The sequence below is a fragment of the Lactuca serriola genome, chromosome 5, assembly GCF_051521515.1.
Source record: "Lactuca serriola cultivar US96UC23 chromosome 5, Lser_US96UC23_V15, whole genome shotgun sequence".
In the NCBI taxonomy this organism is placed as follows: domain Eukaryota; kingdom Viridiplantae; phylum Streptophyta; class Magnoliopsida; order Asterales; family Asteraceae; genus Lactuca; species Lactuca serriola.
Genome location: NC_136412.1, coordinates 99,910,277 through 99,935,592, shown reverse-complemented (window position 1 = coordinate 99,935,592; position 25,316 = coordinate 99,910,277). Strand labels below are relative to the sequence as shown.

Below are 25,316 nucleotides of genomic sequence, written 5' to 3'. Positions count from 1 at the left end.
TCACAAGACAAGGTTAGTGACAAATCCAAAATCATATGGACTAAACTTGTTCAATCTTAAATTCTTGCCACCTGGCAGCATAAGGGCCTGTCATTGCTTCCAATTTGTTATACAAACAATTGAGAACTCATAGAACTCACATGTATAGTCAATTCTAACCGGTATGGACACAGAAACAAGAATATGTCAACACGAAAGGTTACAAACCTTAAGTCGCATGCTAGTGTTTAACAATAGGTTTACTCTTGATTAGTTCTTGAAACTTCCAAGATATTTAAGACTCCCACTGACCTCTTGACATATAAGATTCACTTTGTCAAGAACTATTATTGACAAACAAATATTCAAGAGTTAGTAGGGTTTCTTATCACGACAAACATTTCACACAATTGGCCTTAGTTGGTCTTTGTTTTATCCAAAACATCACAACTTGCCAATTTCAAATGTACAGGAGTAAGAAACATTTTACTCTACATTTGACAAGTGCTATAAACCTTTCTTAAGATTATGTCACTCAAGTTATAATCTTGGAGTATGACTCTAAGACTTGTTTTTGGAACGAAGTATGACACATCTTCTAGATTTAACCATTTCAACAATTCACGATTCCTCTTCTTCGACATATAAATGTACTAAGATATCCTTAGAGGATCAATTGTGACATGGTTTCCATAATCATTAAGATGATCATAAAACATGATACTAAAGTACTCTCCCATCTTTTCAGATAGGAGAAACTTCTATCTTTCTGCTTAATTTGATTCTTCTCATTCGTTCTGCCATACATTGAACTTTTACAAAGATTTAGAATTATACTTAAACCTATAAGCATAACCACATTTACTAAACTTTAGTAAATCGTGAGGAATAGTCTTATCGTTCTTTGAGGTGGACCTGACCAGCACACACCTAGTGTACCCGATCCCCTAGCCCTTCACTTGACTCATACATACATGTGCACAAGGAATTAGTCTTAATTTGACAAAGACAAAGGTTCTCATTCATCACACACTACAAGTTGCATGATTCTAAGTTTCTATCCAATTAAAACTTGGGTGATGAGAATCTTTCCTTTTTTGGCAAATTCTCGACACTACCACAAACGATAAAATCAAAATCATATTGCTAATATAGAAACATACAAACATCAATTTTCCCAAATGGTGCAAGGATATATAATAAAAACAAAAGTTTGTTTATAAAATGTGGAAAAACTTTTCATTACAATGCAATTACAAATGAAAAAGATGTTATTACAAATTTCTAAGCAATCTACCATGCGATTGAAATCCATCTTTGTGACCAGATTCAGCATACTCTTCCTTTAAGCTTCCTTCCCTTTGTATGATCCCACGAAACATCAAAATGCAACCTTGTTGCATCATGTATTAAGAATCAACAATTAGGAACTTAATAGAGTTACACACTGGACTTACCTGAAGTAGAGTCAAAAATTTTAATTCGACCTTCTCTTAGATCTTTTAGGTAGTCAAGGAAGCTTCACAACCAATGCCCTTTCTCTTGGGAATAGAAACATATAGACTCTTTGGGAATGGTACACGGGACTATCTCACCTTTTGGTCAACCGGGTTGACCATAGCCGATCCCTATCCATTGGGAAGAGAAATCTTTTATGGACTTCCAATGTTACCATTGTCAATGTCCATGGAAGTTTGAGAAGTAGATATTCCAATCAAATTTGCTTTTCTAGTACGCCAAATCATTGCTTATTCAGCAACAACGAGCATATAGGTAAGGTCAATAAGGATCATGTCGTGATCTGTCACATAGTATTCTTTAACAAACACACTATATGATTCAGGAAGTCACTGAAGAACCCAGTTAATAGCCAACTTCCTTGGGAACACCACACCCAACATTCTCAGCCTGTCAATGTGTGACATCATCTCCAAGACGTGAGTACACACAGACCTTCCATCTTGATGTTTCATTGCAAGTAGGTCTTGAGTGACCTTGAATTTTTCAAATCTTCAATCTTGTGGGTTAGGGAGAATAATTCGAGGAGGTGCAGGAAGTGAACTATGATTTCCACTTCAACGATCCAATCATGGAACATCATCTTCAGGAGGAGAGCTTGTTCCAAACGATTTGGGAAAACCATAGTTGTTTGAACTAGACATCTACATGGGAGAAATTCAAGTTAGTTGTTTTAAGTCCTTAATATAACACCCAAATGCAATATTAAGGCCAGGACCCAACACAATATTTTACAATTCGAAAGAGGGATTCCGTAATCCTATTGCGAAATATATGAAGGTAGGTAAATAACGATTTACCGATTTCCACCACAAAAAACGAAAAAGAATTTTAGGTTTTAAGTGAATTGAAACTCCTAGATCCTTTGAGATTCATTAAACTTTTCAATGGCCTATTTAAATATCAATTGTGCCCTTCAAGTTTGTGACTAGGATGCCGAGGATCACAAACAAGGTGTGAATATCCATGCAAATTAGTTTGGTACACCCAATGTTACAACCACCTCATCAATGTGCCGATTAACCACATACGTGATATTTCCAAATTTATACATGTTTTTAGGCAATATTTACTTATATCTTTATGAATATTTTGGTTATTTGCATTGAATAATGATACTTATAAGCTTTTAATTATACTTTGCAGCCAAATAGAAGCTTTCTTGAAGAATAGGGACTAAAAATGACAAAGCATGGAACTTTGGAGGCTTGGAGGACAAAAGAAGAAGAAACCCACGTAATAAGTTCAAGTCACTATGTGAGGCTTTTAGATTCACGACGTGAGTGGAACTTTTCCAGAAGCTAAATATCGTGGGGGAGGAATCCTTGTCCAAAACGGATATCTATTGTATTCACGTCGTGAGACATACTCATTCACGACGTGAGAGCGAATTTCATGATAACTATATATTCTCTTGATCATTATGACTTGGGAGACTTTTGGCTAACTTGGAGAGTTCCTGGAGGTGAAATTCAGAGAGAGAAGAGGCTTTCAACACCAAGGAAGAAGGAAGAATTCATTATTAGCCTTATAGTTTGGTACATTTAGCATGCTTTTAAATATGAGTTGTGCTTGTTTATTTGCGAGGATGTCCAACTAAATCTAGCTGCTTTTGTTAGCAATATGAAGATGGAACTCTTGGTTTTAATACTTTTGTTTTGATTTACTTGTTGGTTATGACTTGTGTTTGATTGATTGTACCTAGCATGTTTGATTTAATATCTGGTTGCTTTAAAATTCTTGTTCTGTGTAGTTAGTGAATACGAATCTGCATGAATTTGAATACCTAATAATTCAGTGAACACTAGTTTATTAGAGCTAAGATCAACCCAATATTAGATAAGTAATTGAACTATTGAATTAAGTTGTGCTAGAGAACTCATATTATGATCGTAAGTGTGTTTTTCAAATTAATCTTACATGGCTCCAATCCTATTTAATAATTGATTATGTGTTAACTATTGTGTGACCATACATAGATCTACATTAATTAATTAATGTTAGTAAATTTAGTATTGAATTGCTAATACTATCTTAATTGGTAACCAACAGTAATTGTCATAACTAATTTATAAACCATTGAGGGAAAGTGGATTTGAACTAACATAAGTGTTTTGTCTATTGATTGAATTTGTGTTAAAGAATTAAGTTCTTCAAAACTTGAAAAATTAGATAAAACCCCTTTCTTTATTAGAAATTAGGTTAATTTAATAGTAGGTAGATTAATTAGTTAAAACCGTTCCTTGTGATCGACACCCGGCTTATTCAAACTATTCTATAATTTGATTAGGTACACTACCTAGGTGCATTTTAGTTAGTTAAGTAGTTAGTTTATTAATTTAAAATTACGTGTAGCTAATTGCATTCATCAAGTTTTTGGCGCCGTTGCCAGGGAACGGCATACTTAATTGTTGATTTTTTGCTTTAGATTAATCGATCCTTTTTGTGGGGTAAAACCTGCAAAAAGTTATTTTTCAGTTTGGTTTATTTTCTTCCACTATTGAACTCACGACATGAGCTTTATTGGATCACGACGTGAATCCTTTTTATAGTTCAGTTTTACGTTTTTATTTTTGTTTATTTTGCAGAAGTTCACGACCAGAGGCTCTAACACACCTTTGGTGCCACCACTTGAAGATCCAGAGTCAGCCCTTCACAAGAAGACGCATAAGAACGCAGGAGTGAGCCAAACACCAAAAAAGTCATCTTTTAAAGACCTCAAATCAGTCTTTTGAAAGAAGACGGGAAACAAAGTAGGAGAGTCGAGTACATCATCAAAGTATAAAATCAAGATAGAAAGCTTTGAGCAAGATCCAAACCCAAAGGATACCGAATACGATTCCGAGCCTGAATTTGCATTACATAGAAGTGAATCCGAAGACGAGTTGGATAATGAGATGGTGGATATTGCAGATATGTCCATGGGAGCGTACAAAAAGCGAATTAGAGATGATGTTGGTCCTGGCCTAATACAACCGGCAATTCCTACAACTTCCCCATTCGAACTGAAAGAACACATCCTTGCTGCACTTAAGGATGTATCATTTTTTGGAAAGGATCATGAGGATGCTTACAAGCATTTGGATGAAGTAAATGAAATAGAAGATTATTTCAATATCTCAAATGTTCCTAGAGAGACAGTCTTTCTGAGGATGCTACCAGTCACTTTTAAAGGAGCTTCTAAAGGCACTACCACCTGGTGCAATCACTACTTGGGCCCAAATGCGTGAACAGTTTTTAGACCATTTTTCCCACCTTCCAAGATAGCTAAACTCAAAAAGGCAATAGCAAATTTTAAGAAAAATCCGAGTGAGTCACTTTATGAGGCATGGGAGCGTTATAAGGGATTGTTGAGAAATTGTCCTCAAAATGACCTCAATATACAACAAGAAGTATCAATATTTTATGATGGTGTTAATGGCATGACAAGACAACTCCTTGATTCCCAAGGAACACTTATTAAGAAAAATCTAGGGGAAGTCAAGGAGTTAGTTGAAGAATTTGCAAAGCATTCTCGTGAGTATCACAATCCAAGAAATGATGGAGTTAAAGGAAGCAGGGGTGGAAATGTTGCAGACATGGCTACTGTAATGGCCATGCTTGATACAATGGACAGGTGAATGACAAAAATGGACCAAAAAATACATGCTATAAGAGTTAGATGTGAAAGGTGTAATGGTCCACACTTGACTAAGGATTGTAACTTAGATGATAATGGGTATAAAAAAGCTCAAGTTTGCTATTCTAGTGTGGATGAATATGATGAAGATTGGAGAAAACCAAAGAAGGAGTGGCTGCCATATGACGAATACAAGAAGCAAAAATAAGAAAAATATAACCAGATAGGCCAAGGCTTCTACCAAAAAGAGCAACCACCAGCCGAGAAGAAAGTTAACTTCGAAAATATGTTGACCTAATTTGTGGAAGCTTCTGAGAAAAGCCATGATGATACCGATGCAATGTTGAAGGAGCGCATGAAGATAATGACATAACAACATACAATGATGATTGGTCAACAAGCTTCATTAAGAAATCATCAAGCATCGATCTATAATCTTGAAAACTGACTTGGTCAATTAACAACTTTGGTGAACAACAAATTATCCTCAAAAATTCCTGAAAAACAAACTCAATCCCATATCATGATGATCAAACTGAAGACGAGATCATTTTTGAGTTCTTAGAAGCATTACACGAGGAACCAAAACCAGCCAAGCCAGAATCGAAGAAGCCCAAAATCGAAAATAATATTTTTGCTGAAAAATTGAATTCACGACATGAGCCCTCTATGCTCACGACGTGGGATCAGTCTGAACAGAAAACTTCAGAAATTGTTCTGGCTTAACATCCGCCTTTACCGTTTCCATCCCGATCTAATCTTAGTCCACTGGAAGGGAGCATTTGGAGTTCATAAAGAACATAAAGGGTATTCCTATAAATACTCCTTTTGTTGAGACGTTATCAAAAATTCTCGGGTATGCGAAGTTCCTACAAGATTTGATAGATACTCATCAACAATTAAAGAAAAATTCTAAAGTTATTTTAAGTGAGCAAAGTTGAAAAGTGGTGCTGGGAGAGTTACATAAGAAGATGGGAGATCCTAGACACCTCACTCTTCCATGTGAGTTTGGGAATAATATGAAGACTTATGCTTTAGCCAATTATGGGGCTAGCATAAATTTGATGCCTTATTCATTTTATCAGAAGTTGAATATTCAGAAGTTGAAGGCTACAAAAATGACTATTTACATGGAAAATCGTTCAGTGACACAACCCCGGGGCATTGTGGAAGATTTCCTAGTGAAAATTAGGAAGTTCATTTTTCCAATAGACATTGTGGTTTTAGATAGGAAAGAAGATCCCGATGTTCCGATTATTCTTGGTCGCCCATTACTTAATACTGCCGGAGCCTTGGTTGATATTTGCGAATCCAAGCTCACTTTAAGAGTTGGAGATGAAAAGGAAATTTTTGGAATAGAAGAAGGTTTCAAGGGAAATGATGTTCAAAATGAGGTTTGTAACATTCATGAAGATGATGAACTTGGGGAATTAGAGAAGTTGATCGAAGAAGAGATGAAAACAATTCAACAAGTCAAACAAACAAAACCAAGACCATCTGTCCCGTTTCTAGTTGAGGTAATTGCCTATACAAATCCAACTTCTTTGGTAAGCGAGGAAAGTGATGATTTATCAAGCGATGAAGACGAGGTTACTTCTAAGGAGACAGATTCAGCTAAGAAGATCCTGATGGAGCTTAAAAAGAATGAAGAAAAATTAGAAAACAAAGGAGTTAAACGGAAGCTTGATGCAGATGAGGTGAAAAATAAAAAGGAAAACTCGAAAAAACTGTATAAAAGACGAGTTCAAGCTTATAAGAGGAGATGGAAGGAGCAAAGAGTTCAGCTGATGATGGACTCTTCAGACAACTCAATGTAAGGATGCACGGAGTCCGGATCACGACTCCATCAAAAAGAAGCTCTTCTCGAGAGGCAACCCAAGCCCGGTTTGATTTTCTTTCTAGTTTTGTTTTTTTAGGAAAATTAATCATCACATCATCTAAGTAATCTTATGCATGGTAAAATATTAAGTGTAGGGTCCCCAAAATTAAGTGGTAATTAATTAAGATTTATAGTTAATAAAAAAATTAGATGTATTAAATGAAAATCTGATCGGACCAAACTCACGACGTGAGCACGAGTGCCTCACGACGTGAGTCCAGAGGAAATTTACGGATCACTTTTCTGTTAGCCCAATAAGTATATATGTCCATCTGGTGATTAATTGAATGGCCCAAGCACTCAACGAGACCAACAACCGTAGTCGAGACCTCGCCGACGAAATGTGCGAGCACGTGGAGAAACGGGAAGAGTTCATGATTATAAAGGAGGAATGCCCACTGACCCATTCCAAAGTCGGGTAGGTTCTTATTTGGACAACCTTCGTGGGGGTGTTAATTATAATACCCAACTTGTCGAGGGTATTTATTCCTATTTGGGTGTGATTCAACCACCCACCGTGTCGCCGCAATGTCCGTATATCCTGACATAGGAGGAACTTTGGATGCCGAGAGGAGATAAGGCTGGAACAAGCGGGGCAAATGAAGACGAAGATGATGATTAATTGTTTTAGTTTGTTTTTGTTTATTATTAGTTTGGTTTAGATTATTTTATATTTAGTTTTATTTTGTTTTGAATGTTTTTGGATTGTAAAACTATTGAAGTTATTATGTTACTTTGTCTCTTCTTTGGTTGTTATTCCAGATTTGCTAAAAGTCACGGGAGAGAAATGTCGAGAAATAAGTTTGTTCGTGTTTAGCCGAGAGCGCGTTAGAATCGAGAGTCGAGGCTCATGATTAGAAATAAGTGTGGGGTGAGTCGAGAGAGAGGATAGAGTTTGAGAAGAGTCATAAAATGATGCATTAGAAGGGTCTTAATCCATTAAGACATTTGGTTGAAGCCAAGAGTTGAAGGCAAAATTGCTTTTTGTTTGCCCGGTACTCACGTCTTGAATCCTTAATGTTCACGTCGTGAGTCAATTTTTCATGGTTTCCAGAATACATGTTTTAGTGACTTCACGTCGTGGCCTTTGGCAATCACATCGTGAATATTAAATTTCCACATAAATGAAGACCATTGTTGCATATTACACCATGGTTCACCACTTTTCTTATTGGAACTAGAATGAAGATTATTATGGATCGTTTCCTCTAATATGCGATGTGGCGTATGCTTTCACACATTGGTCATCATGCCTTGGAGATTTGCACCACATTTATTAAAGATTGAAGTTTCGATTCCATATTTTGCTGGCGCATTACATATCTCGCCTGATCAAGATCCAAGTTCCTATATAGAAGTCTATACTCAAGATGCATAAAGTTTGATGTTCGATCTCACCGCAGCTATCCCAGGGAGTCTGTTCCTTTTTTCTCCATTTTATTGCTTTTAGTTTATATTATGCATACAATGAGGGCATTGTATGTAATAAGTGTGGTGTAGGGGGTCGGAAAAGTAAAGAAAAGTAAATTGCTAGATTTAGGTAGAATTTAAAAATTTTAATAGTTTTGAAATAATTATCTAATAATTGAAACTAGTGATAATAATTTGAACTTAAGTTGCTAATATTATATGGGGTGATCCGATGATAGCTCAAATCTTTAGTTGAGCCAATATACGTTATAGTACATTTGTGTCCCCCTTTATTCTAGTGAAATCATGGGAAAAAAAACACAACCTCACTTAGTTTGAGGATCTCAATATGTTTAGCATCATGTACCAGAAATGTATCCAGGGAAGCTTATGTAGTCATTGTACTTAGGCTAATATCTTAACCAATAAAGGTTGAAGTTAAGCGTCCCTGCTTAAGGATGTAGGTTTTTGAGTGAAAAAAAAGTGAGTTTCATGTAAAAAAAGAGAGAATTACAAGAAAAGTTGTAATAATTTTGGACCAATCAAGTGAAAATCAAAAGAACAAATTTTTGAAGAAATTTAAAAGTTGAAGATACCAAAAATTACACAAAAAGGTGGTGAATTTAAAGAAATTAAAGATCAAATATCAAAGAAGTTAAGAGTTCCAAGAGCTCCATTAAGTTATCAAATTTTGTAGTTTCTAGATTATGTATGCTTGGGTAGCTTTACAAAAATACCTTGAGGTTAGAAAGATTTATGCGGATGGATTCGGAGGGATTCATAAAATGAGCATTGCTCAAAAGAAGTGGGCCAGTGTTTATGAGGATCGTGAGTATTTAGAATTAGGGGGGGTCTTTAGGAAAATTTTAGACACAAATGCATGCGTTGCGGTCTTGGCATAATGGCTGAGTTCAAAATGGATTGCTTTATGTGATATTAGTGATAAGAGCTTAAGTTTAAATAATTAGATTTGCTTGAGGTCAAGCAAAGAATAAGTGTGGGGTATTTTGATATCGCCATATTTATTGTAACGCCTGTGTTTCTAGGCTTGTCATTAATAGCAATGTAATAGTCTAGGTTAACCTTTTGTAACCCATTTTAAAATAATAAGAATGGATTATTTGAGTATTATATGTTTTGTGCTTAGTTGTGTGGCTTAAATGAATTAAGAATAAAGATAAGCGTCAAAATGAAATGTTAGATAAGCTCAATATCTTTGGATAATGTTGTAGTAGTTGAAACGAGGTTTATGAATATATATATATATATATATATATATATATATATATATATATATATATATATATATATATAGAATGCCGAAATCCAAGTTATAACGAAGAAGTTATGACCTGTTGAAGTTTCCCGACAGAACCGGCAACGCTGAATGGTAAAAAGTGAAATTTACGTTAGAGCGATATTTAGTCTTAGTAATATAAACGAGAGTCGTAGAGTTCGTTAAACCGAGAGCGTTCATAAAAAGAACACCCAAATCTGACTTCGTATGAGGAAGTTATGATTTTTCTAAGTTTCGACTTAGCAGTATGCAGCCCGAATACTCGATTTAATACCGAGCGATTTTTAACCAAAACAATCTAAACAAGAATCGAATATCTCGTTAATAGTAGCGAAACGATAAAAAGATAGGCGAAAACGGAGTTCAGATGAAGGAGTTATGAATTTCGAACGGAGTTTTCCTATCCCGACCTACTAAAAATAATATAATAAAAATAAGTTCAAAATTAGCCAACAGAGTCTAAATGAAAGTTTTAGATGTTGTTTTTACCTACGCGTCGATATAAATAATGTCGAAAACGGAGTTCGTATGCGAAAGTTATGAATTTCTAAAGTTCGGGGTGCGAACCCCAAAGCTGTGTCAGAGACCACGACGTGGCAACAGTGGCCACGACGTGCCATGACTTCTGACGGATTCCGGAGCCTGACAGAGCAAGTGGACGATGACGCATCCAGTGACGACCAAGACCACGACGTGGAAGAAGTGACCACAACGTGGAAAATGAGAAAACAGCCCTATAAATAGATTTGAAGGGGCAGCCGTTTGTGGTTGCCAAATCTCTTCTCTCTCCCATACTACCTCGATTTACGTGCAAAGAAGTACCCCCGAAGCCCTAGTATCATCCCGAGACCTGAAGCGAGTCCCGAAGCCCGAAGATCCCGAGAAGAAAAGAGTTTCCGAGCCGAAGCTCTGCCCGCGAGGAGCCCGGTTTTTGTGAAGATCTTCCAAATCTACCGAAGAATACTACTTCTACAAGTCGTAGTGTTGTTCGATCATCTTCTGATCAAGTGAGTGTGTAGTTACTTTCTTCTAACACATAATTATTAAGTATTTGGTATGAAATACGTGTTATGTGTATATTTTGTTGATTATATGTGTGAATATATATTCACTTTCTTCTAACTCGTAGATATGATTTATTCTCTATGAAATACGTATTATGTGTGTGTGCCTCATCTGTTATGTGGAATATGTATTGGTTGAACATGCTATATAGGTTTTAAACTATGTATAAAAATATATATTTTTATCTACTAATATGTTGGGTAGAACATGGGTAGATAGTTGATGTGTGATAAACAGATGAGAGGCCTCGTCGTTGTTGTTATTGATCTAGTTATTCAGCGGAGTATAGATAACGACCACAGACTCTTTCTAGACATTCCTATGGAACGCTAGCAGGCTCATAACCTGTAGGTGTTGTGAACGATGTGTTCACCAGTGTACTCTATCCCCCTCATGGTGCCTTTAGGACATTTATTGCTAAGGAAGCCTCTTTGCAGTAATGTCCGTCCCGATGAAAATCCTAGATTAGGTCCCTTGTAATAGATGTTGTTTTAGGGACGTAAAGTGAGGATAACGGGAATGGGTAATCGGTTTGTTGTTGGTTGGTGAATTAAATATAATTATCTATTGTGGGTTGAAAACCCTATATGCTCACCAGGCTCCCAAGCCTTACCCACTCAATTTATTTGTATTACAGCAAGTGGCGCAAGGGCATAAGATGGATGAATCATCAAGTTGTTTTGTTTACAAGTCTGTATATGTATATATTTGTTGAATGAGTTGTAATGTTATCGTTTATGCTTTATAGTCTGTATCGGAACATGACATCCCGATTTTTGATTATCAAAATAAAATTATATTTCTTTCTGAAATGTTTTGATAAAAATCTATTTTATCATGTTTTGTTTTGTTTTTAAGAACAAATTCCGCAACTCTTTTAAATTAAAAGGATTTACTCTAAAAATTATTTTAAAAACCGGTCTTTTCTGGCCATGATTTTGGGGATGTCACATTTATACATGTTTTTAGGCAATATTTACCTATATTTATATTAATATTTTGGTTATTTGCATTGGATAATGATACTTATAAGCTTTAATTGTACTTTGCAGCCAAATAGAAGCATTCTTGAAGAATAGGGACTAAAAATGACAAAGCATGGAACTTTTGAGGCTTGGTGGATAACAGAAGAAGAAACCCACATAATAAGCTCAACTCTCGACGTGAGGATTTTAGATTCACGACGTAAGTGGGACTTTTCCAGAAGATAAACATCACGGAGAAGGAATCCTTGTCCAACACGGATATTTACTGTATTCACGTCGTGAGACATACTCATTCACGACATGAGAACCAATTTTGTGATAGCTATAAATGCTCTTGATCATTACGACTTGGGAGACTTTTAGCTAACTTGAAGAGTTAATGGAGATGAAATTCAGAGAGAGAAGAGGTCTGGAATTGGCTTTCAACACCAAGGAAGAAGGAAGAATTCATTATTATCTTTATAGTTTGGTACATTTAGCAATCCTTTAAATATGACTTGTGCTTGTTTATTTAGTAGGATGTCCAGCTAAATCTAGCTGCTTCTGTTAGCTAGATGCAGTTGGAACTCATGGTTTTAATACTTTAGTTTTTATTTACTTGTTTGTTATGACTTGTGTTTGAATTATTGTACCTAGCATGTTTGATTTAATATTTGGTTGCTTTAAAATTCTTGTTTTGTGTAGTTAGTGAATACGAATCTGCATGAATTTGAATACCTAATAATTCAGTGAACGCTAGTTTAATAGAGCTAAGATCAAAGCAATCTTAGATAAGTAATTTAACTATTGAATTAAGTTGTGCTAAAGAACTCATATTATGACCGTAAGTGTGTTTTTCAAATCAATCTTACATGGCTCCAATCCTATTTAATAATTGATTATGTGTTAACTATTGTGTGACTATACATAGAACTACATGAATTAATTAATGTTAGTAAATTTAGAACTGAATTGCTAATACTATCTTAATTGGTAACCAACAGTAATTGTCATTACTAATTTATAAACCATTGAGGGAAACTGGATTTGAACTAACAGAAGTGTTTTGTTTATTGATTGAATTTGTGTTAAAGAATTAAGTTCTTCTAAAATTGCAAAATTAGATAAAACCCCTTTCTTGATTAGAAATTAGGTTAATTTAATAGTAGGTAGATTAATTAATTAAAACCGTTCCCTGTGATCGACACCCGACATACTCAAACTATTCTATAATTTGACTAGGTACACTGCCTATGTGCATTTTAGTTAGTTAAGTACTTAGGTTATAAATTTAAAATTAGGTGTAGCGAATTGCACGCAACAATATGCTTCATTGATCTATGATTAACACCAAGCTACCCTTTGCCAAGCACTGTCAGTCCCAGATTAGTGTGTCGGTTAACCACACACGCTCTACTAACGACTTAACAAGGTGCAAAGTGCAATTTCATGGGTTAGCACCAAATTCACATTTTCCTAAAGTAACTAAGATTGGGAATTTAATAAAAGTTTAGTTACTTTATAATTATCATTATACTTATAATGAGAATTAATGTCCTATCCTACCCGTTCGGCCAATGACCCTCCACCAGTCAAGATAGCAGTGGGTGAGAGTAGACACCCATTAAACTGTCATTTTATAGGCAGTAACCTTATACCCCCCCCCCCCCCTTATAGATCGGCTTCGTGAATGAGTCCTACTAATGGTAAGACTGACTTTACTCTTATATATATATATATATATATATATATATATATATATATATATATATATATATATATATATGTATGTATGTATGTATATATATATATATATATATATATATATATATATATATATATATATATATATATATTAAATCTATAATATTATAATCGTATAAGGGTTGAATTTTAAACTTTTAAAATTCTAGGGTTTGGAACTAAATGTTTCAAAGTAAGACTTTGCATTTACAAATTCCAAAACTTGAGGGCAAGTTTTGAACTATTCAAAAATTTTTGGAATCCATAACTTATGAGTTTAATATAGGTTTTAATGAAAAGCCTCTTCAGAATCCATAACTTGAGGACAAGTTATGGAGTTCATAAAACATTTATGAAAATGACTCTTCATGTTCTATAACTTGAGGACAAGTTATGCATGACATAAAACCATTTAAGATGGCATTTAAAAATGAGACTCTTCACTTTCCTTAACTTGAGGACAAGTTAGGGAGAATTGTAACATCCGGTGAAACGACCCAAAAATCACGACTAAAAATTTCTTTTAAAACATTACTAAAACTGGATTTATAAAACGTATCATAAATCAAACATAACTTTCGAGTATTAAATTAAAAACTTAATATCATTATCAGAGTCAAACATTCCCAGGCTAACTGACTATGGTGTGTGCTCTGCAATCTTCCCGAGCTCCTCTTTTGAAAACCGAGTACCTGAAACCAAAACTGAAAACCGTAAGCACGAAGCTTAGTGAGCTCCCCCAATCTACCACATACCACACAAAACATATAAAGCACATACTGGGGCCTTGCCCACTGCATCAGACCGAAGTCCGGAATTGACTGCATCGGACCGAAGTCCAGAACCGACTGCATCGGACCGAAGTCCGGAACTAATTGGGACCTTGTCCCCTGCATCGGACCGGAGTCCGGAACTAACTGCATCGGACCGAAGTCCAGAACTGACTGGGACCTTGTCCCCTGCATCGGACCGGAGTCCGAAACTAACTGCATCGGACCGAAGTTCGGAACTGTCTGAACATAGCATAACATAAACACGTATTTGCTAACATAACACATATACTGCATCGGACTGAAGTCCGGAACACATAACACAAACATGCTTGAATCACAAAGACATCAAGCACTCTACCTACTGCATCGGACTGAAGTCTGGAACTACTGCTAACTAAACGGGCCGACATTGTGGCCGTAGACCCGTTCCTACTTGAAGGAAACTCACCTGAGACTGCTGAACCGATGCTGCTAATCCTTTGACTGCTACCTGACCTCTGACTCCGAACTGCTGTTCCACTAGCTCTTCGAGCTTCAAAAGCCAATATAACACTTAGTCCAACTGACCTCCAAAGGTCACTAGGTCAACTCTGGTCAAGGTTAAAATCCTGGTCAAAGTCAACCCTCCAGGTCAACCCTACTCGTCGAGTCTACCTACTGACTCGCCGAGTTCATACGTTCAGGGTCTTTCTTATTCGCGACCCGACTTGCCGAGTCAGTCCATGACTCGCCGAGTCCAACTAGTTCCAAGTCCTGTCCTGTCCAACTCGCTGAGTCACCACCCGACTCACTGATTCGAGTCTCAACTCAAAGGGTTTAGGGTTTCGCGATCTGACTCACCGAGTCCAAGAACAGACTCGCCGAGTCCTAGACAATCTTCAACCAACTCGCCGAGTTGTTCATCCAACTCGCCGAGTCCATGCCTAACTTCATCCGACTCGACGAGCTGTTCATCCTACTCGTCGAGTTCCTCCTCATCTTCAAGCTACTCGCCGAGTCCACTCGAAGGACTCCCCGAGTCTATCCAGTCCTCAATCCATGCAGTGGCTTTTCGAGCCAAACAAAGCTTCCAACTCATAGATCCATACTTCTAGGGCCTATTCCCCACGTAAAGTGGCAAACTTTACGTGTAGATTAAGAGATCTATGCTCAAAACACACTAAACTAGGGTTTATGGCAACCATACTTCTTCAACATACCAAGGGCTGATACTTTAGGGGATTCAAGACCAAAACCAACATGGATCTGAGGTAGCAACCTCAGATCTGAACCTCCAACTCGAATTGGTTACATATCATACCAACCATGACCAAAACTCACACATAAGAATATATCTAGGTGCAAAGGGAGTCCAAGCAACAACATATTACCTCCAATCGGTCTGAAATGTCTCCTCAATCCCAGATCTACACTCCCTTCTTGCACCTCCAAGGTCTTTCTTCCTCCTCCAAGCTTTAGTGCACTCTTCAAGGCAAGATCTAGCTCAAAAACGGATATGGCGGCTAGGGTTTGGTGTTCTGGGGTAAAGAGGCAGTAAAGGAACCCTAGGAAAGAGAATGAGACGCTTAAATAGGCTCCAAGTCCCGGATTTAGGGTTTTCCTCGATCAGACCCAACTCGTCGAGTCTCCTTGGCCGACTCGCCGAGTCGGTCGCTTACACCACAACCCGGATCCCGCTCGGACTCGCCGAGTCCCTCCCTGGACTCGCCGAGTCTCCCCTAAACTTGAGGTTTTCTTTCTTTTCTTGGCTTTCCAATCTTTGGGGTGTTACAACTCTCCCCCACTTAAACTAAACTTCGTCCTCGAAGTTTGCTATGATCAACTGCCTGCGAACTGCCTCCAACTCTCTGTCTGGGAAATCTAACACCCTTTTTGTCCATCACTCCAGCCACTCTCCATGCCGATCATTACCGTTGGTACATACTGAATTCCTTCTCCTTTCCATAATTTTCTTAGCGTTACTTCCTCTGACTGGAAATTCTGCTGTCTCCCATCCGCCTACCGGATGCACTGAGACTACTCTGGTCTAACCAATCTACCGATATCAGAGTTACCGGACTCCCACCGGTCACTACACTCCATCGCAATCTCCTAGTCGCTTCCAACGACTCCTGAAGATACTTCGACTATCTATAACTGTTCTATCTATTCTGCCGCTCATACTGAAACGATGTTGCTGGAAACAGCTTGATTATATCCCATCTGATTACTCAACTCCTACTAACTCGAGCCTTCCATCCTGAAAGAAAGGCTACCTGCCTAGCTATCCATACAGATCACTTACACTTGGTAGAAGGCTCAACTGATCCTGCCGAGAGGGACTTGCCATTTCCAAATCAACCAATTATACCGTCAGCACTTGCATTCCAACGCAAATACAATACTGACCCAAAACCCTGAAACCTTCCAAACACTGAACTGCCTGCAATACTGAACATGCCTGAAACACTAAACTGCCTGAAACGCTGAACCGACTGAAACGCTGAATGGCCTGAAACACTGAACTGACTGAAACACTGAGCTGCCTGAAACACTGAACTGACTGAAACATTGAGCTGCCTGAAACACTGAGCTGCCTGAAACACTGAATTGGCTGAAACACTGAGCTGCCTGAAACACTGAACTGGCTGAAACACTGAACTCCAACCCAACTGTGAAGTCAAGGGACTCTTCACTTAGTCGCTTCCACGACTTCTGAACGAAATCTTCCTCTAGGACTAGTTTCCACTAGTTATCCTGTCACTGTGGCTCTAGCAACCTTCCGATCCAACCGATCGGGTCCATACGTCACATCCAAACATCATCAATCCCACAACTAACAACATGATGGCTCCCAGACTGACGGTAGCCCGCAACATACCCGAACCCCAACGGTCCACTGCTACTCTGATCTCATAACTGATGTGACGATCTATAGCCAAAATTGATGACTTAGCCATAACTGATCCATTTGGGAAATCCGAAACCTAACCTGTGGATTCCCATATCCTCACTGTTGCACCCGAACTGGTGGGTACTACTGCTTTCCCGCATCTAACACGCGCTCATGCTACCTACCAATCTAATAAAAGGCTGCGACTACGCTCGCGGACTTACAACTCTCTAATACTATCTGGCTGCTAGCGAATGCTACGGCTACCCCCGCAGACTTACGACGCCACTACTACTATCTGACTGCTAATGAATGCTACGGCTACCCCCGCAGACTTACAACACTACTACTGCTATCTGACTGCTAGTGAATGCTACGGCTACCCCCGCAGACTTACAACACTACTACTGCTATCTGACTGCTAGTGAATGCTACGGCTACCCCCGCAGACTTACAACACTACTACTATCTCGAGAACATCCTGACTATCCCTAGTCCCGCTAGTGATTCCTCATCCCGATTTCTCAAAAAAAAATAGCCCTTAGTCTTCGAATACTGCATCAACCTCAACCTCTTATATCCTTGATATTCTTAGCGCTTTGTCGAGGAATTCTTCGGCTTGGTTCCCAAACCAACCGTCTACTAATCCGGATACAAGAAGCTATCGTTGGGAAGTTTCCAAACTCCCAACTCCTGAATCTACACAATCCTGCATGCTGACGCTGACACTGGCTACTAATACGTAGACATCTCTTGCAAACCGTTCTTAGGATCCTCATTCCGACTCACATGAGTCCGACAGGTGGTCCTCTAATCCTGGATTCCCAACCAGCTTCTAACCATCTCGATTACATGAACTAACTGCTGGGAAAAGTTCTCGAACTCCCAATTCTGAACTTTTCAATCCATCCATCACTGTGCTACTACCATTTCTTCTCAGAGGTTGCGCACTCATTCTGGGTCTATGTGTCTCTTATCCATGAATACTCGGAGGGTTCTCCCCCACTTCGATCCTCCTTACCCCTTGCTGCTTCACACTCAAAAGAGATCCTGATCTTCACTACCATTCCGGGACATCTACTGGGGAACCCAAGCCTGCCAGGTAGGAATTTAACCAATCCCTCCCCAATCACTAACCACTCCGAACTAGCGAAACGAACCAAATCTCTCTCAACCATGCTACAGTTACTGCATCCTCCGAAACCTTCTCCATAAGAGCACATCCCCTAACTACCAACCAGTTATCCGAGGTATGCAAATGGCATATAACATAATCACAAACAAGCCACACCATAACACAACACATAAGCTTATTGACATCAATGCATCAACATAGCAATAATATTGTGAATAATAAAATAGAAGGAAAAGAATCATACCTGCAACCTGCTCTAAAGAATCCTCAAATCCCTCTGACTTTCGAACTCTACTATGACAATGAGGCTGTCCCAACCGCTGAACGGGGCAGTTCACCCTAACATGGCCAGGCTGATGACAACGATGGCATAACTCTACTTCTATTGTGCATTCTTGACGTTTGTGACCCTTCCATCCGCATCTGCCGCACTTAGACTTGCTGCGCACTCCAGCCCGTGCTCCCTTCTCCCTCGTGCAACCATCTCGACCTTGCGGGCCCCTGACACCCACTACGACAGTGTCCGACTGCCCATCTTGCTGAACTAGACTGGAAGACCGCTTCCTCTTCCTAAGCTGACTATCCGAGCCAATCTCCCGTTCATGGGCCATAGTGACCATTTCACCCATTGCCTGGACAGCTGAGGTCCGCCTTTCAATCCCGTCGACCACTCTATCGGTGATACGCCCAATGGTGTTTGGTAACTCTTCCGGGAGAGCCCGCGAAACCTCTACAGCAATCCAATCCTGCAGGGAACCCTCTTGGGGGTAAGGTGGACCACTCACTCCCGACCCCGGATGACAAGTGCTAAAAATGGGACTCCCCTCCCTGATGGATCCCTGGGATCCATGAGAATCGGGCTCTAGATGAGCCCCAAACTGTCCTGAAACTGCCCCGGCCCCTAAGGCCTTAAGTCGGCTGTCCATAAGCTCCATGATGGCCTCTCTAACCGAACCGAAAATCACTGGAGTCTGATCGATAATGTTGCGCATGATCTCTGCAGAAATGAAATCCCTCATCTGATCATCAAGCTGCCCGGCTCCAAAACCCGAGCCAGATCCCTCCTCGACGCCTGAACTGCTAACTGGTAGCTCGCGCAATGTCACCATGCTGAAAATATAACAAAATCCTGATCAATTTACACACTACTGCTGAGGGATTTCTCACTCACTACACCATTTCCTGGTTTCGTCTTGGCCCCTCTTGAATCGAGTACGGATCCTCTGCTTTCAGTAGTATGGGCCCCTACTACCTTCCACATCTATCCGTACTTTCCTCAAGAGTTACCTCAACTCCACCCAGTCCCCTTTACTCTTCTACTGATCTCTGCTACTCTCATCCTAGGCTTGCCCTAGGGAACCTCTGACTCTACCCAAACAGTCCTCAGCTGCTGAAGGCCTCCTAGTAATGCCAATTAGTCACCACCTGAATACCATCACATGTGACGAGGCTCAGATAATCCTTCAAGTAAAAGACTCGTCCCTACAACGGTTGGACTCAAACGAGAGTTGCGCAGTAGGGCCAAATCCAGCACTCTGAGATTATTCAACCCTGATCACATGTGATGAGACTATTCACCTAATGGCTAGCTCTCATCACTCAGAGTCCCACAAAGCACAAAGCAAGCAGCATTCGGATAAGGGAAACATACTCAGGCAAAACAATTCTCATAACGAGAAACTGCACTAGCATATAATGCTAAGCTCATACTATCAGGCATAACCTACACAGGCTATCCTACTACTGTCTACTCATTACTAGCATGCAATTCTCATAAAGCTGAACACATAAAGCAGGCACATAAGGCATCATCCTAGATCCTTAGTCCTATTGTAGCATGCTGTTCTACTGAAGCTGGAACTGAAACTGAAACTGAAACCGATACTGAAACTGATACTGATAATCATAATATAACTTGTATGGGTAAATTGGGAGTACTTACTTGAGCTCGGCTGATTGCATGCACCACACCCTTTTCTCTTTTCAAAACTCTTTTTGCTTTTTCTAAAAATTGTTTTCTTTTCTCAAAATTCTTTTGTAACTACGATTTTTCTTTTGAAAACTATATACCACTTCCTTAGTTTGAGTTCAGACACACTCAGGAGTGCACCCGAATCCCTCAAACCAAGGCTCTAATACCAACTTGAAACGACCCAAAAATCACGACTAAAAATTTCTTTTAAAACATTACTAAAACTGGATTTATAAAACGTATCATAAATCAAACATAACTTTCGAGTATTAAATTAAAAACTTAATATCATCAGAGTCAAACATTCCCAGGCTAACTGACTATGGTGTGTGCTCTGGAATCTTCCCGAGCTCCTCTTTTGAAAACCGAGTACCTGAAACCAAAACTGAAAACCGTAAGCACAAAGCTTAGTGAGCTCCCCCAATCTACCACATACCACACAAAACATATAAAGCACATACTGGGGCCTTGCCCACTGCATCAGACCGAAGTCCGGAATTGACTGCATCGGACCAAAGTCCGGAACTGACTGCATCGGACCGAAGTTCGGAACTAATTGGGACCTTGTCCCCTGCATCGGACCGGAGTCCGGAACTAACTGCATCGGACCGAAGTCCGGAACTGACTGGGACCTTGTCCCCTGCATCGGACCGGAGTCCGGAACTAACTGCATCGGACCGAAGTCCGGAACTGTCTGAACATAGCATAACATAAACACGTATTTGCTAACATAACACATATACTGCATCGGACTGAAGTCCGGAACACATAACACAAACATGCTTGAATCACAAAGACATCAAGCACTCTACCTACTGCATCGGACTGAAGTCCGGAACTACTGCTAACTAAACGGGCCGACATTGTGGCCGTAGACCCGTTCCTACTTGAAGGAAACTCACCTGAGACTGCTGAACCGATGCTGCTAATCCTTTGACTGCTACCTGACCTCTGACTCCGAACTGCTGTTCCACTAGCTCTTCGAGCTTCAAAAGCCAATATAACACTTAGTCCAACTGACCTCCAAAGGTCACTAGGTCAACTCTGGTCAAGGTCAAAATCCTGGTCAAAGTCAACCCTCCAGGTCAACCCTACTCGTCGAGTCTACCTACTGACTCGCCGAGTTCATACGTTCATGGTCTTTCTTATTCGCGACCCGACTCGCCGAGTCAGTCCATGACTCGCCGAGTCCAACTAGTTCCAAGTCCTGTCCTGTCCAACTCGCTGAGTCACCACCCGACTCACTGATTCGAGTCTCAACTCAAAGGGTTTAGGGTTTCGCGATCTGACTCGCCGATTCCAAGAACAGACTCGCCGAGTCCTAGACAATCTTCAACCAACTCGCTGAGTTGTTCATCCAACTCGCCGAGTCCATGCCTAACTTCATCCGACTCGATGAGCTGTTCATCCTACTCGTCGAGTTCCTCCTCATCTTCAAGCTACTCGCCGAGTCCACTCGAAGGACTCCCCGAGTCTATCCAGTCCTCAATCCATGCAGTGGCTTTTCGAGCCAAACAGAGCTTCCAACTCATAGATCCATACTTCTAGGGCCTATTCCCCACGTAAAGTGGCAAACTTTACGTGTAGATTAAGAGATCTATGCTCAAAACACACTAAACTAGGGTTTATGGCAACCATACTTCTTCAACATACCAAGGGCTGATACTTTAGGGGATTCAAGACCAAAACCAACATGGATCTGAGGTAGCAACCTCAGATCTGAACCTCCAACTCGAATTGGTTACATATCATACCAACCATGACCAAAACTCACACATAAGAATAGATCTAGGTGCAAAGGGAGTCCAAGCAACAACATATTACCTCCAATCGGTCTGAAATGTCTCCTCAATCCCAGATCTACACTCCCTTCTTGCACCTCCAAGGTCTTTCTTCCTCCTCCAAGCTTTAGTGCACTCTTCAAGGCAAGATCTAGCTCAAAAACGGATATGGCGGCTAGGGTTTGGTGTTCTGGGGTAGACAGGCAGTAAAGGAACCCTAGGAAAGAGAATGAGACGCTTAAATAGGCTCCAAGTCCCGGATTTAGGGTTTTCCTCGATCAGACCCAACTCGTCGAGTCTCCTTGGCCGACTCGCCGAGTCGGTCGCTTACACCACAACCCAGATCCCGCTCGGACTCACCGAGTCCCTCCCTGGACTCGCCGAGTCTCCCCTAAACTTGAGGTTTTCTTTCTTTTCTTGGCTTTCCAATCTTTGGGGTGTTACATCCGGGATTTCAGGAATATTAATTATTCTTTTTATTTTGAGTTTTGTGGAAGAACTCGGCGAGTTGGTGCGTAGAATCGCCGAGTTGAGACGCGATTTCTCACCTGGATTGATGCCCGGACTCGGCGAGTCGCCTTGGTAGACTCGGCGAGTCTGCGCTGTTATGGTGGAAATTACATACATCACGTTTTGAGAGGGAGCCTGCATACGGCTTTGTAGGTGCTAGTGCAACTGGTGTTGGTGTAGTAGAGTGGTAGCATCGTGAACTGCTATGATTTGTGCTTCTTTGTAGACTCGTGAGTTTGTTACCCCTTCCTCTTCTTTCCCCAATTTTTCTTATTATCATCCCCTTATTTGGTTTAGTAACAGAAGTCTCTGTGCCCTTTTTTTCTACATGGTCGTATAGCTTTTGCACCAGGCGCTTGGCATTGTCGAATGTTGATGGGTTGGCAGCAATCACATTCCCCTGAATCAGGGGAGTTCGCCCCCAAATGAATCGTTCGACCTTCTTACTTTCAAAGGTGATCATTCCCAGGCAAAGGAGTGTAATATCCGGGATTTCAGGAATATTAATTATTCTTTTTATTTTGAGTTTTGTGGAAGAACTCGGCAAGTTGGTGCGTAGACTCGCCGAGTTAAGACGCGATTTCTCACCTGGATTGATGCCCGGACTCGGCGAGTCGCCTTGGTAGACTCGGCGAGTCTGCGCTGTTTAATGAAACCCTAATTTCTCGGGTTTTAGGCATATTTAAAGGGCCTTATGGCCGTCATTTGCGCTCATCAGTCCCCAGAGTGAAACCCTAGAGCATTTAAACGATTCAAGTGAGGGAAGGAGCCATTATTGATCTTGGAGCTATTGCCTAGCAAGGAAAGAGGAGATCTAGCCAAGAGGAAGCAAGAGAGGGGTGGATTCCTGAAGAACTGAGGTCCAGGACATCACAACTGAGGTACCATTCCGAATCATTCTCTGTTATTGTGATGTTCATATAGATTTAGGGCTTTTGAACCCATTTGTGGCTAGATCTAGTGTCCTCATGGTCCCTTAGCGAGTTAAGGTCCTGGATCTGGACCCATAGAGGTCCAGAGCACCTCTTTACCAAAGCTTTAAATGCATCCATGGAGGTTTTGGCTTGGGATCAATGTATTTGAGGCTAAAACACCATTCATGAGCTATTCGGTGCTTAATGAGCACCAAGACTTGAACTTTACGTGGTCAATAAGCTTAAGGAGACTGGATCTATGAGTTAGTGAAGCGGATCTGACCTCAGAAGGTCGTTTGGGGTTGTGCATGGAATGCACTCGCCGAGTCCATTCCCAAACTCGGTGAGTTGGTGCGGGTTGTTCAGTGATTACGAACCAGGGGTTGAGTAACCGAGTCGGGTGAGTGACTCGGTGAGTCGGAAGAGATTCAGAGGGATCGGGTTCACTGCGAAGGCTGCTGCTCGTGTGCGAAGGTGACCAACGACGCGAACCTTCCCGGTTCGCTGCAAAAGTCCTAGGTTCATGCGATGCGAACGAGCCCAGTTCTGCGAATGCGAGGTTCGGAGCGAGAGGTTGTATGCGAGCCTTGTCGTTTCGCTGTGAGGGTAAGGTTCGTTGCCTGAAATGCTTCTTCCCCATGAGAATACCTGTGACGGTTCGCAGTATGATAAGTAACATGCGAACTTCCAACCCTTTTTGGTTTCCTTCTTCCATTTTGAGTTGTTATTGAGCAAGGGAAGGTTTGGGATGGTACGGATGGTCATATTAAAGTTGGAAAATGTGGTTTTTAGTACCGAGAGAGATTAGGAGAGATTTCAGAGAGATTTAGGAGAGAGAAAGAGAGAGATAGAGTGAGGGAGATTCAGAGAGGCTTTGCCGGTGTCCTTTATTAGTGTTTGGCCTCGTAGTGCTAGGATTTTAACATCTACTACGCCTTGTTATGAGTGTTATACACCCCCGAAGGGTTCGTAATAGTGTTTTATCGAATCGTTACATCACTCACCCTATTTAGGGTTTAGATTTTCTGAACAATTGAAATTTCCGAGTGATACATTGTATTAATATAGAGAGTTGTACATTAATAAATATAGAGTAAGCCCTATCATACAAGCACTAGTTATGCTGACCGGTTTAACTTGGTTACTTTGTTTGACTTTGAGTTGACCAAAATTGTCAGTTGTCACATTATCCCTCCGTTAGAAGCAATTTCGTCCTGAAATTAGCATTTTGAATGGGACTTCAAGGGTTGGGTTTCATCTGATCTTCTCGTTTCCATGTGAACTCGGATCCTCGTTTAGCATTCAATCGGACCTTCACCATAGGGATGCGACTTTTTTAAATTATTTTGATATCCCGGTACATGTTTCTACTGGTTCTTCTACGAAGTGGAGACTCTCATTGATTTCAATTTCGCCAAGAGGGATCACAAGAGTCTCGTCAAATAGACACTTCTTTAAGTTGGACACATGAAAGGTAGGATGTACGTTAATTAGTTCTTGAGGTAATCGGAGCTTATATGCTACTACGTCAATCCTGGTGAGGATCTCGAACGGTCCGATATACCTTGTATTTAGTTTTCCATATTTTCCAAAACGTATCATTCCTTTCCAGGGTGAGTCTTTCAGTAGTACTCGGTCACCAACCTACAATTCTAAGGGCTTTCGTCTTTTATCCGCATAACTCTTTTGTCTATCTCTAGAGGCTTTTAACCTTTCTCGAATTTGGAAAATATTCTCGGTCGTTTCTATTATGATTTACGGGCCAGTGAGAGTGATGTTAGGAACTTGGCCTTTAGCTAACCGCATGTCACCTACTTCGGCCCAGCACAGAGGTGACCTACACTTACGGCCATAGAGAGCTTCGAATGGGGCAACCTTTATGCT

The 25,316-nt window shown here is 40.3% G+C and overlaps 1 non-coding gene across 1 annotated transcript; it reads right to left on the bottom strand.

Annotated features, from left to right (window-relative positions):
• Positions 1-4,766: 4,766 nt before the first annotated feature.
• On the bottom strand, positions 4,767-4,873 carry LOC145055886 (small nucleolar RNA R71). Its single transcript, XR_013685433.1, has one exon. It is a non-coding gene; the product is annotated as a small nucleolar RNA R71 (small nucleolar RNA).
• Between the last annotated feature and the right edge of the window lie 20,443 nt (positions 4,874-25,316).